At 36.0% G+C, this 11795-nt stretch overlaps 1 non-coding gene across 1 annotated transcript; it reads left to right on the top strand.

Annotated features, from left to right (window-relative positions):
• The first annotated feature begins 964 nt into the window (after nt 1-964).
• On the top strand, nt 965-1037 carry TRNAG-CCC (transfer RNA glycine (anticodon CCC)). The gene has a single exon. It is a non-coding gene; the product is annotated as a tRNA-Gly (tRNA).
• Nucleotides 1038-11795: the final 10758 nt, after the last annotated feature.

Consider the following 11795-nt stretch of genomic DNA (forward strand, 5'->3'; position numbering starts at 1 on the left):
ACCTTAAGATAGTTGGTGAAAGGCTCCACTTTGAGAACATGTTCAAGTGGGAGAATAATCCTTCTTTTGTTTATATACCTTTAATTTTAATTCCAAATACACATGGAACTCTACCAAGAGAGGTGGTGAGGAAGTCATGATTTCAGATCTTGTGTAGTTAACAATTTGGTAGGGAAATGGTTGAAGTCAAAACCATATGAAAACCAAATGAACTGTGAATCAAAGTTATTATATCCTAATCACAACTGATAACAGTTTTATAGGTAGCTATTCTAGATCTTGAGACTTCTGAGGTGACCTTCCCTCTCCTTCCCACAGTCAAGCCAGTACATATCTCTAAGGTCATTTACAGCTCCTTCATTAAATTTTTTTTTGTACATTCCAAGTGGTGTGTCCCTTAGGATACTGAGCTTGGTTTTACACATCTTGAAAATACTGACAAAAATACTGGCGATTACTTGTTAATCACCATGGTTTTAACATTGTTGACTCAGTTTTTACCGCTCTGTTTCAGTTATCATTTTTAAGAAAGTCCTTTTTTATTTATTTTGTTTTTAGACCATAAAACTAAAGCCTTTTTTTCCCCTACCATCTGTACTCACTTGACAGCTCGATGCAAATCACACAGTGTAGTTTCGATTGTTCACTGCTTTCTATCTACTTTTGGTTTTATCTCATGAATTCCCTTGATGTTCTTCTAAGAAGGAAGCTAAATTTTTATTACTGTCTTGTTTTCTTTTACTCAAAAATTAGATAGAGGTCATATCCTAGGACGCTTTTCAAAAACAAACATAGAAAGTATATGGACTAATAAAATGGGCTTGTATAGCATTTTACCATATAAATTGATGCCTCACAAAAATCAAGTTGTATTAAAAGTAGCTTAAAAAAACTAATTTTTTTTACGCTTTATACTCTTACAAACTTCTCAGTAGAGTTAAGAATATATGTATATGTTAGGACTTCCCTGGTGGTCCAGTGGTTAAGACTCTGTGCTCCCAATGCAGGGGGCCCAGGTTCGATCCCTGGTCAGGGAACTAGATCCCACATGCATGCCACAACTAAGAGCCCACGTTCCACAACTAAGACCCAGTGCAGCCAAATAAGTAAATAAGAATATATGTGTGTCTATAAGTTAAGTTTAGAAACAATTAGTTTGTTATGGCCCAAACAACTGTAGAAAAGCTTGAACAATTCAATCAACAGAACATTCCATTTAAATAAAATTATTTTGCGGGCTTCCCTGGTGGTGCAGTGGTTAAGAATCCGCCTGCCAATGCAGGGGACAGGGGTTCAAGCTCTGGTCCGGAAAGCTCCCACATGCCACGGAGCAACTAAGCCAGTGTGCCACAACTACTGAGCCTGCGCCCTACAGCCCACGAGCCACAACTACTGAAGCCCGCGCACCTAGAGGCCGCGCTCCGCAACAAGAGAAGCCCCTGCAATGAGAAGCCCACGCACCACAACAAAGAGTAGCCCCCGCTTGCCGCAACTAGAGAAAGCTCACGCACAGCAACAAAGACCCAACACAGCCAAAAATAAATAAAATAAATAAAAAATTTTTAAAAATTATTTTGCAATATCTTCCTTAATTAGCAATTGATTTGTGTGTTGGCATCAACTACACTGGAGTGGTTAATTCTCATATATTATTTTTTCACAAATGTTTCCAACACAAAATCTTATAATTTTAATGCACAATAGTTTGTTTAAGGCAATGCCTAGATTTTCAAACATTTTTCCCTACTATAACTGAACACAATGGTCCTTCTCAATACCTACGTATGATAGGTACCTACAAATTTTAAGTGCACAAGGAGAAGATTTTTAGTTATTTTATACAGTCCTATAACAATCCAATTTTTGGACTCTTATCATCAAACCAAAGGTTTCCTTGTGTTTATTGCAGTTGTATTAGTCAGAGTTCTCTAGAGAAAAAGAACCAATAGGATAAATATGTATATATATATGTGATATATAGTATATAAAGAGGAGACTTATTATAGGAACTGGCTCATGCTAATAAGTCACACAAACTGCTGTCTGCAAACTGGAGAACCAAAAAGCCAGTGATGTAATTCAGTCTAAGTCTGAAGACCTGTGAATCAGGGGGCTGAAGGTGGAAGACCTGGTCTGTGTGTGAAAGCCTGAGAACTAGGAGCCCCAGTATCCAAGGTCAGGAGAAGATGGGTCTCAGCTCATGCAGAGAGCACAAATTAGCCCTTCCTCTGCCTTTTTGTTCTCTTTGGGCTCTTAATGGATTGAATGATGCCCTTCCACATTGAGGAGGGCCATCTGCTTTCCTCAGTTCACCAATTCAGATGCTCATCTCTTCCAGAAACACTCTCCTAGACACACTCAGAAATAAAGTCTTACCAGCTGTCTGGGCATTTCTAGAAAAATCACACTGCCTTTTGTAGAAATAATACAGTATATAGTCGTTTTTATCTGGCTCCTTTCATGTCACATGGTTTGAGATTTGTCCATGTTGCTGCATGTCTCAGGTGTTTTTTTTCCCCTGAGTATATTCCATTTTATGGATATACCATATTTTGTTTATCCATTAGAGTTGATGAACATTTGGATGATTTCCAGTTATTGGCTATTATGAGTAATGGGATAATGAATATTTACATAGAATTTTGTGAACATGTGTTTTCATTTCTTTTGGGTAATAAAATATGGGTCACGTAGAAACTGTGTGTTTAACTTTTTAAGAAAGAACCAAACTATTCTAAAATGACTCTTACATTTCTACCTGCAATGTATGAATGTTCCAGTTTCTCTACATCCTTGCCAACATTTGCTATTAGTCTTTTAAAATTTTTATCCATTTTAGCAGTACCTCTTTTGGTCTTAATTTGTATTTCCCTAATGGTGTCTCATCGTAGTTGTTTTTTTTTAAATAAATTTTATGTATTTATTTATTTATTTTTGGCTGCATTAGGTCTTTGTTGCTGCGCACAGGCTTTCTCTAGTTGTGGCGAGCGGGGGCTACTCTTCATTGCGGTGTGCGGGCTTCTCGTTGCAGTGGCTTCTCTTGTTGCGGAGCACGGGCTCTAGTTGCATGGGCTCAGTAATTTTGGCTCCCAGACTCTAGAGCGCAGTCTCAGTAGTTGTGGCGCATGCGCTTAGTTGCTCCGCGGCATGTGGGATCTCCCCGGACCAGGGCTTGAACCCGTATCCCCTGCATTGGCAGACGGACTCTCAACCACTGCGCCACCAGGGAAGCCCTCATTGTAGTTTTAAGATGTATTTCCCTAAGGACTAATGATGCTGAGCCATTTGTATATCATCTTTATTAAATCACCTGTTCAAATATTTTGCAATTTTGTTCTGATGAGGTTTATCAATTTTATTATTGAGTCATACAGTGCTATATATATTATGGATAAAAGCCCTTTATCAGATATATGCTTTGAAAACATTTTCACCATTTTCTTAATGATGTGTTTGAAGAGCAAACATTTTGAATTTGATGAAGTCCTTATAGTTTTCATTTATTGATTATGCTTTTAACATCATATTTAAGAACTTAGTCCAGGGCTTCCCTGGTGGCGCAGTGGTTGAGAGTCTGCCTGCCAATGCAGGGGACATGGGTTCGAGCCCTGGTCTGGGAGGATCCCACATGCCGCGGAGCAGCTGGGCCCGTGAGCCACAATTACTGAGCCTGCGCATCTGGAGTCTGTGCTCCGCAACAAGAGAGGCCGCGATAGTGAGAGGCCCGCGCACCGCGATGAGGATTGGCCCCCACTTGCCGCAACTAGAGAAAGCCCTCGCACAGAAACGAAGACCCAACACAGCCATAAATTAAATAAATAAATAAATAAATAAATAAAAACCTTTAAAAAAAAAAAAGAACTTAGTCCAACTGAAGGTCACTTAAAGTTTCTCCTATGTTTTCTTTTATATGTTTTTAACTCTTACCTTTAGGTCTATAAAGCATTTCAAGTTTATTTTAGTAAGGTATGAGCTGAGGGAAAAGGTTAATTATTTTTATATGGATAGCCAGTGTTCCCAGGACCATTTTTGAAAATACCATTATTTCCTTTATTCAATCACCTTGTCTTCGCCAAAATAAATTGGTGCATAGCTGAGGGTTTATTTCTGGATTCTTTATACCACTCAATTGATGGGAATGTTTACCCTTATGCAAATAATATGTCCTCTTGATTACTATAGTTTCATAATAATATTTGAAAATAGGTGAAAGTCCACTAACTGTTTTTCATTTATGATATATTTGGCTACACCAGAAACTTTGTATTTCCATACACATTTTATGACCAACTTATGTGTTTCTACAAATACGCCTGTTGGGATTTGGTGGAGATTTAGTTTTCTGATACATGAACAAGGTATATCTGTCCATTTATTAAGGTGGTCTTTAATTTTTCTCAGCATTGTTCTGCACATTTCGATGTGCACACTGCACTTTTTTGTTGAACTTATTCCTAAGTATCTTATTCTTTTTGGTACTACTGTGAATGAAATTATATTCTTAATTTTATTTTCAGATTGTTTGTTGCTAGTATTAGATATGCAATTAACTATTGTATATTGATCTTGAATCTTAAGAAGCTGGGAAAATAATTTCTAATACATAGTGATTTTAAGTTTCCTTAGGATTTTGTACATAAAAAATAATGTTGCTGTGAGTAAAAACAGTTTGACTTCCCCCTTTCGAATCTGCATGCCTTTAATATCTTTTTATTACCTTACTTCAATGGCTAGGACCTCCAGTACACTGTTGACTAAATGTGATGTGAGTGGAGTCGGTGTCCTATTCCTGATCTTAGAAAGAAATGTTCAGTTTTTCAGCACTAAGTATGATGGAAGCTCTAAGTTTTTTGGTGGTACTCTTCATCAGGATAAAGTGTTTATTATGAATGGTGTTTAATGCGGTCAAATGCTTTATCTCTATCTATTAAGATGACCGTAAGAATTTTACCTGGTATTATATATAAATTATTATTTTTATTTTTCAGATACTAACCCAATCTTGCAATCCTGAGCTAAATATCACTTGCTCTTGACCGATTCTCATTTTTATATGTTCCCAAATTTGGTGTGCTAATATTTCTTAAGGACTTTTATGTTTAGGTTCTTGAGGGATATTGGTTTGAAGTTTTGTTTTTTTGAGACTTTTTTTTCTTCTGACTTTGGTATCAGGGTAAGATTAGAGTTTTAGAATTGCGAAATATATCCTTGTCCTTTATTTTTGGAAAAAGTTTTTATACAATTGGTAGTATTTCTTCTAAAAAACAAATTTGTTAAAAGTGTAGATCTCAATTTGAGTGCTCTTACCACATGCACAAAAATGGCACACGAGAAAACTTTTGGAGGTGATGGGATGTCTAGTACCTTCGTTGTGCTGATATTTCATGGGTGTTTGCATGTACCCAAGTTCATCCAATGGTAAACATTAAAAATGTTCAGTTTTTGTATATTAATTATATCTCAATAAAGATGTCTTTTAAAAATTAACCACTGAAGTTTTCTAAATTTGAACTTTATGGGAAGATTTGTAATTGTCTTTATTTGTAATTATTGAGTTCAGATTTTATTATTTTCTTTACTCAGTTTTGGTAATTTTGCATCTAACAATTTGTCCATTTTAGATAGTGGTTTCGGATTTTTTTCCATAATATTCTCATATAATTCTTATAAATTCTGAAGATCGGTAGTGATATATCATCTTTTATTCCTGATTTTAGTAATTGTGTTTTCTCTTTTTTTTAATCTGTTCCATTCTAGCTAAGATGCAACAATTTTGATGGCCCTTACCAGTAAGCTGACTTTTGGTTTCATTAATTCTATTTTTTCTTTTTATTTCATTGATCTTTACTCTGATTTTGTTTCCTTCCACCTTCTTGCTTTTGGTTTAATTTGATTGTTTATTTTTGTGTTTTATTTTAGTTTCTAAGATTGAAGCTTTGTTTATTAACTTGAGGCCTTTTATTTTTAAAGTTTATTGGATTATAGTTGATTTACAATGTTGTGTTAGTTTCAGGTGTATGGCAAAGTGATTCAGTTATACATATACGTATATTCATTCTTTTTCAGATTCTTTTCTCATATAGGTTATTAGGAATATTGAGTAGAGTTCCTTGTGCTATACAGTAGATCCTTATTGGTTATCTGTCTTATATATAGTAGTGTGTATATGTTAATTCCAAGCTCCTGATTTATCCCTCCCCCACACTTTCCTCTTTGGTAACCATAAGTTTGTTTTTGATAACTGTATGTGTGTTTCTGTTATGTAAATAAGTTCATTTGTATCATTTTTAAAATTAGATTCCACCCATGGGTAATATATGATACTTGTCTTTCTCTGTCTGACTTACTTCACTTAGTATGATAATCTCTAGGTCCATCCATGTTGCTGCAAATGGCATTATTTTGTTCTTTTTTATGGCTGAGTAGTATGCCATTGTATATATATATACCACATCATCTTTATCCATTCCTCTGTTGATGGACATTTAGGTTGCTTCCATGTCTTGGCTATTGTAAATAGTGCTGCAGTGGACATTGGGGTGCATGTATCTTTTCAAATTAAGGTTTTCTCCAGATAGATGCCCAGGAGTGGGATTGCTGGATCATATGGTAGTTTTATTTTTAGTTTTTTAATGAATCGCCATACTGTTCTCCATAGTGGTTGTACCAATTTAAATTCCTACCAACAGTGTAGGAGGGTTCCCTTTTCTCTACACCCTCTCCAGCATTTATTGTTTGTAGACTTTTTGATGATGGCCATTCTGATAGGTGTGAGGTGATACCTCATTGTAGTTTTGATTTGCATTTCCCTGATAATTAGTGATGTTGAGCATCTTTTCATGTGCTTTTTGGCCATATGTATGTCTTCTTTGGATAAATGTCTAGGTCTTCTGCCCATTTTTTGATTGGGTTGTTTTTTTGATATTCAGCTACATGAGCTGTTTGTAAATTGGTTAATCCCTTGTCAGTTGCTTCATTTGCAAAATTTTCTCCCATTCTGTGGGTTGTCTTTTCATTTTGTTTATGGTTTCCTTTGCTGTGAGGAGGCTTTTAAGTTTAATTATGTCCCATTTGTTTATTTTTGTTTTTCTTTCCATTACTCTAGGAGGTGGATCCAAAAACATATTGCTACAATTTATGTCAAAAAGTGTTCTACCTATGTTTTCTTCTAAGAGTTTTCTAGTGTCTGGCCTTACATTTAGGTCTTTTATCCATTTTGAATTTATTTTTGTGTATGGTGTTAGAGAATTTTCTAATTTCATTCTTTTACATATAGCTGTCCAGTTTTCCCAGCACCACTTATTGAAGAGACTGCCTTTAATCCACTGTGTATTCTTGCCTCCTTTGTTATAGATTAATGTACCATGGGTGAGTGGGTTCACTTCTGGGCTTTCTATCCTATTACATTGATCTATATTTCTGTTTTTGTGACAGTACCATAGTATTTTGATGATTGTAGCTTTGTAGTATAGTCTGAAGTCAGGGAGTCTCCAGCTCCGTTTTTCTTTTCAGGATTGCTTTGGCTATTCAGGGTCTTTTGTGTTTCCATACAGATTTTAAATTTTTTTGTTCTAGTTCTGTGAAAAATGCCCTTGGTAATTTCATAGGGATTGCATTGAATCTGTAGATTGCCTTGGGTAGTATAGTCATTTTTACAATATTGATTCTTCTAATCCAAAACATGTTATATTTTTCCATCTGTTTTTGTCGTCTTCAGTTTCTTTCATCAGCATCTTATAGTTTACAGAGTACAGGTCTTTTGTCTCCTTAGGTAGGTTTATTCATAGATATTTTATTCTTTTTGACGTGATGGTAAATGGGATTGTTTCCTTAATTTCTCTTTCTGATCTTTCATTGTTAGTATATAGGAATGCAAGAGATTTCTGTGCATTAATTTTGTATCCTGCAACTTTACCAGATTCATTGATTAACTCTAGTAGTTTTCTGGTGGCATCTTTAGGATTCTCTATGTATAGTAGCATGTCATCTGCAAACAGTGACAGTTTTATTCCTTCTTTTCCAATTTGTATTCCTTTTATTTCTTTTTCTTCTCTGATTGCCATGGCTAGGACTTCCAAAACTATGCTGAATAATAATGGCAAGAGTGGACATCCTTGTCTTGTTCCTGATCTTAGAGGAAATGCTTTCAGTTTTTCACCATTGAGAATGATGTTTGCTGTGGGTTTGTCATATATGCCCTTTATTATGTTGAGGTAATTTCCCTCTATGCCCACTTTCTGGAGAGTTTTTATCATAAATGGTGTTTAATTTTTTCAAAAGCTTTTTCTACATCTATTAAGATGATCATATGGTTTTTATTCTTCAGTTTGTTAATGTGGTGTATCACACTGATTGATTTGCAGATATTGAAAAATCCTTGCATCTCTGGGATAAATCCCACTTGATCATGGTGTGTGATTCTTTTAATATATTGTTGGATTTGATTTGCTAGTATTTTGGTGAGGATTTTTACATCTCTGTTCATCAGTGATATTGGTCTATAATTTTCTTTTTTTGTGATATCTTTGTCTGGTTTTGGTATCAGGGTGTTAGTGGCCTTGTAGAATGAGCTTGGGAGTATTCCTTCCTCTGCAATTTTTTGGAAGAGTTTGAGAATGCTAAGTGTTAGCTCTTCTCTAAATGTTTGGTAGAATTTGCCTGTGAGGCCATCTGGTCCTGGACTTTTGTTTGTTGGAAGTTTTTAAATCACAGTTTCAATTTCAGTACTTGTGATTGGTTTGTTCATATTTTCTATTTCTTCCTGGTTCAGTCTTGGAAGGTTGTCCTTTCTAAGGATTTGTCCTTTTCTTCTAGGCTGTCCATTTTATTGGCATATAGTTGCTTATAGCAGTCTCTTATGATTCTTTGTATTTCTGTCCATTTTATTGGCATATAGTTGCTTATAGCAGTCTCTTATGATCCTTTGTATTTCTGTGGTGTCCATTGTAACTTATCCTTTTTCATTTCTAATTTTTTTGATTTGAGTCCTCTCCCTTTTTTTCCTGATGAGTCTGGCTAAAGGTTTATCAATTTTGTTTATCCTCTCAAAGAAGCAGCTTTTAGTTTCATTGCTCTTTTCTATTGTTTTCTTCACCTCTATCTTTATGATTTCTTCTTTTTTTAAAAAATTTTCATTGGAGTATAATTGATTTACAATGATTTCTTTCCTTCTACTAACTTTGGGTTTTGTTTGTTCTTCTTTTTCTAGTTGCTTTAGGTGTAAGTTTAGGTTGTTTATTTGAGATTTTTGTTTTGTTTTTGCAGTAAGATTGTATTGCTATAAACTTCCCTCTTAGAACTGCTTTTGCTGTGTCTCATAGGTTTTGGATCATTGTGTTTTCATTGTGATTTGCCTCTGTCTAGGTATTTTTTATTTCCTCTTTGATTTCTTCAGTGATTCATTGTTGTTTAGTAACATATTGTTTAGCCTCCATGTGTTTCTGTTTTTTTACAGTATTTTTCCTGTAATTTACTTCTGATCTCATAGTGTTTTAGTTAGAAAAGATGCTTGATATGATTTCTTCCATTTACCGAGGCTTGATCTGTGGCCCAAGATGTGGTCTATCCTAGAGAATGTTCTATGTGCACTTGAGAAGAATGTGTATTCTGCTGCTTTTGTATGGAATGCTCGATAAATATCAATTAAATCCATCTGGTCTAATGTGCCATTTAAGGCCTGTGTTTCCTTATTGATCTTCTGTCTGGATGATCTGTCCATTGATGAAAGTGGGGAGTTAAAGTCCCCCACTATTACTGTGTTACTGTTGACTGTCCCTTTTATGGCTGTTAGTATTTGCCTTATATATTAGGATGCTCCTATGTTGGGTGCATATATATTTACAATTGTTATATCTCCTTCTTGATTGATCCCTTGATCATTATGTAGTGTCCTTCTTTGTCTCTTGTGACAGTCTTTTTTTTAAAGTCTATTTTGTCTGTTATGAGTATTGCTACTCCAGCTTTCTTTTGATTTCCATTTGGGTGGAATACGTTTTTCCATCCCCTCACTTTCAGTCTGTATGTGTCCCTAGATCTGAAGTGGGTCTCTTGTAGACAGCATATATATGGGTCTTGTTTTTGTATCCATTCAGCCAGTCTATGTCTTTTGGTTGGAGCATTTAATCCATTTATGTTTAAGGTGATTATCAATATGAATGTTCTTACTGCCATTTTGTTAATTGTTTCAGATTTGTTTTTGAAGGTCTTTTTTCTTCCCTTCCTCTTTTGTTCTCTTGTGATTTGATGACCATCTTTAGTGTTATATTTGGATTGCTTTGTGTGTATCTATTGTAGATTTTTGGTTTGTGGTTCCCATGATGTTTTTTTTTTTTTTTTTTTAATTTCATAGCTACTTTATTTATTTATTTATTTTTGGCTGTGTTGGGTCTTCGGTTCGTGCGAGGGCTTTCTCTAGTTGCGGCAAGTGGGGGCCACTCTTCATCGCGGTGCGGGGACCGCTCTTCATCGCGGTGCGCGGGCCTTTCACCATCACGGCCCCTCCCATTGCGGGGCACAGGCTCCAGACGCGCAGGCTCAGCAGTTGTGGCTCACGGGCCCAGCTGCTCCGTGGCATGTGGGATCTTCCCAGACCAGGGTTCGAACCCGTGTCCCCTGCATTAGCAGGCAGACTCTCAACCACTGCGCCACCAGGGAAGCCCCCATGATGTTTTGATATAGCAGTCTGTGTATGTAGAAGATTGTTTTAAGTTGCTGGTCTCTTAATTTACAATGCATTTCCAACATCCTGCATTTGTACTCTCCTCATGATTGCTGGTTTTGATATCATATTTGTGTGTGGGGGATTTCCTCCCTTACTTTATGTTTGTTGAGGCATTTTTTTAAATATAAAATTTTAAGCTATAAATATCCTTCTAAGCACTGCTTTACCTGCATGCCATGAATTTTGACATGTTGCGTTTTTTTAATTAGTTTACTTCGAAATACATTGTATTTTTCTTATCTATTTCTCCTTTGATCCATAGGTTGTTTAGAGCTGTATAGGTTGCCAAATACTTGAGAATCTCCCTAAGTTCCTTCTGCTACTGATTTGTGCCTTAATTCCATTGTGGTCAGAGAATATACTGATTGTGATCTCACTCCTTTTAAGTTTATTAAGATATGCTTTACAGCCAAGCAGATGGTCTATCTTGTGCTTGAAAAACAAAGTGTGTTCTTCTGCCTTTGTGTGGAGTATTCTATAAAGGTCAGCTAAGTTGTTTGATAGTGTTGTTCATGTTCACTGTACCCTTCCTGATATTCTGTTTAGTTGTTTTGTCAATTAATAAAAATGGTATATCAAGTCTTTCAACTCTATTATTTTCAAAGCAGGTTTTTTTTTATTAATTAATTATTTATTTATTTTTGGCTGTGTTGGGTCTTCATTTCTGTGCGAGGGCTTTCTCCAGTTGCGGCAAGCGGGGGCCACTCTTCATCACGGTGTGCGGGCCTCTCACTATCGCAGCCTCTCTTGTTGTGGAGCACAGGCTCCAGACGCGCAGGCTCAGTAGTTGTGGCTCACAGGCCTAGTTGCTCCGCGGCATGTGGGATCCTCCCAGACCAGGGCTCGAACCCATGTCCCCTGCATTAGCAGGCAGATTCTCAACCACTGCACCACCAGGGAAGCCCTCTATATTATTTTCTGCTCTTGATTTTGTCAATTTTTGCTTCCTGTATTTGAAGGTGCTACATATTTATTCAAGAGAGACTAAAGCACAAAGGCGTGTATACAAATGTTCATGGCAGCTTTATTCACCATAGCAAAAAAAAAAAAAAAAATGGAAACAATCCAGATATCT

The sequence above is a fragment of the Balaenoptera acutorostrata genome, chromosome 2 (assembly GCF_949987535.1).
Source record: "Balaenoptera acutorostrata chromosome 2, mBalAcu1.1, whole genome shotgun sequence".
NCBI lineage: Eukaryota > Metazoa > Chordata > Mammalia > Artiodactyla > Balaenopteridae > Balaenoptera > Balaenoptera acutorostrata.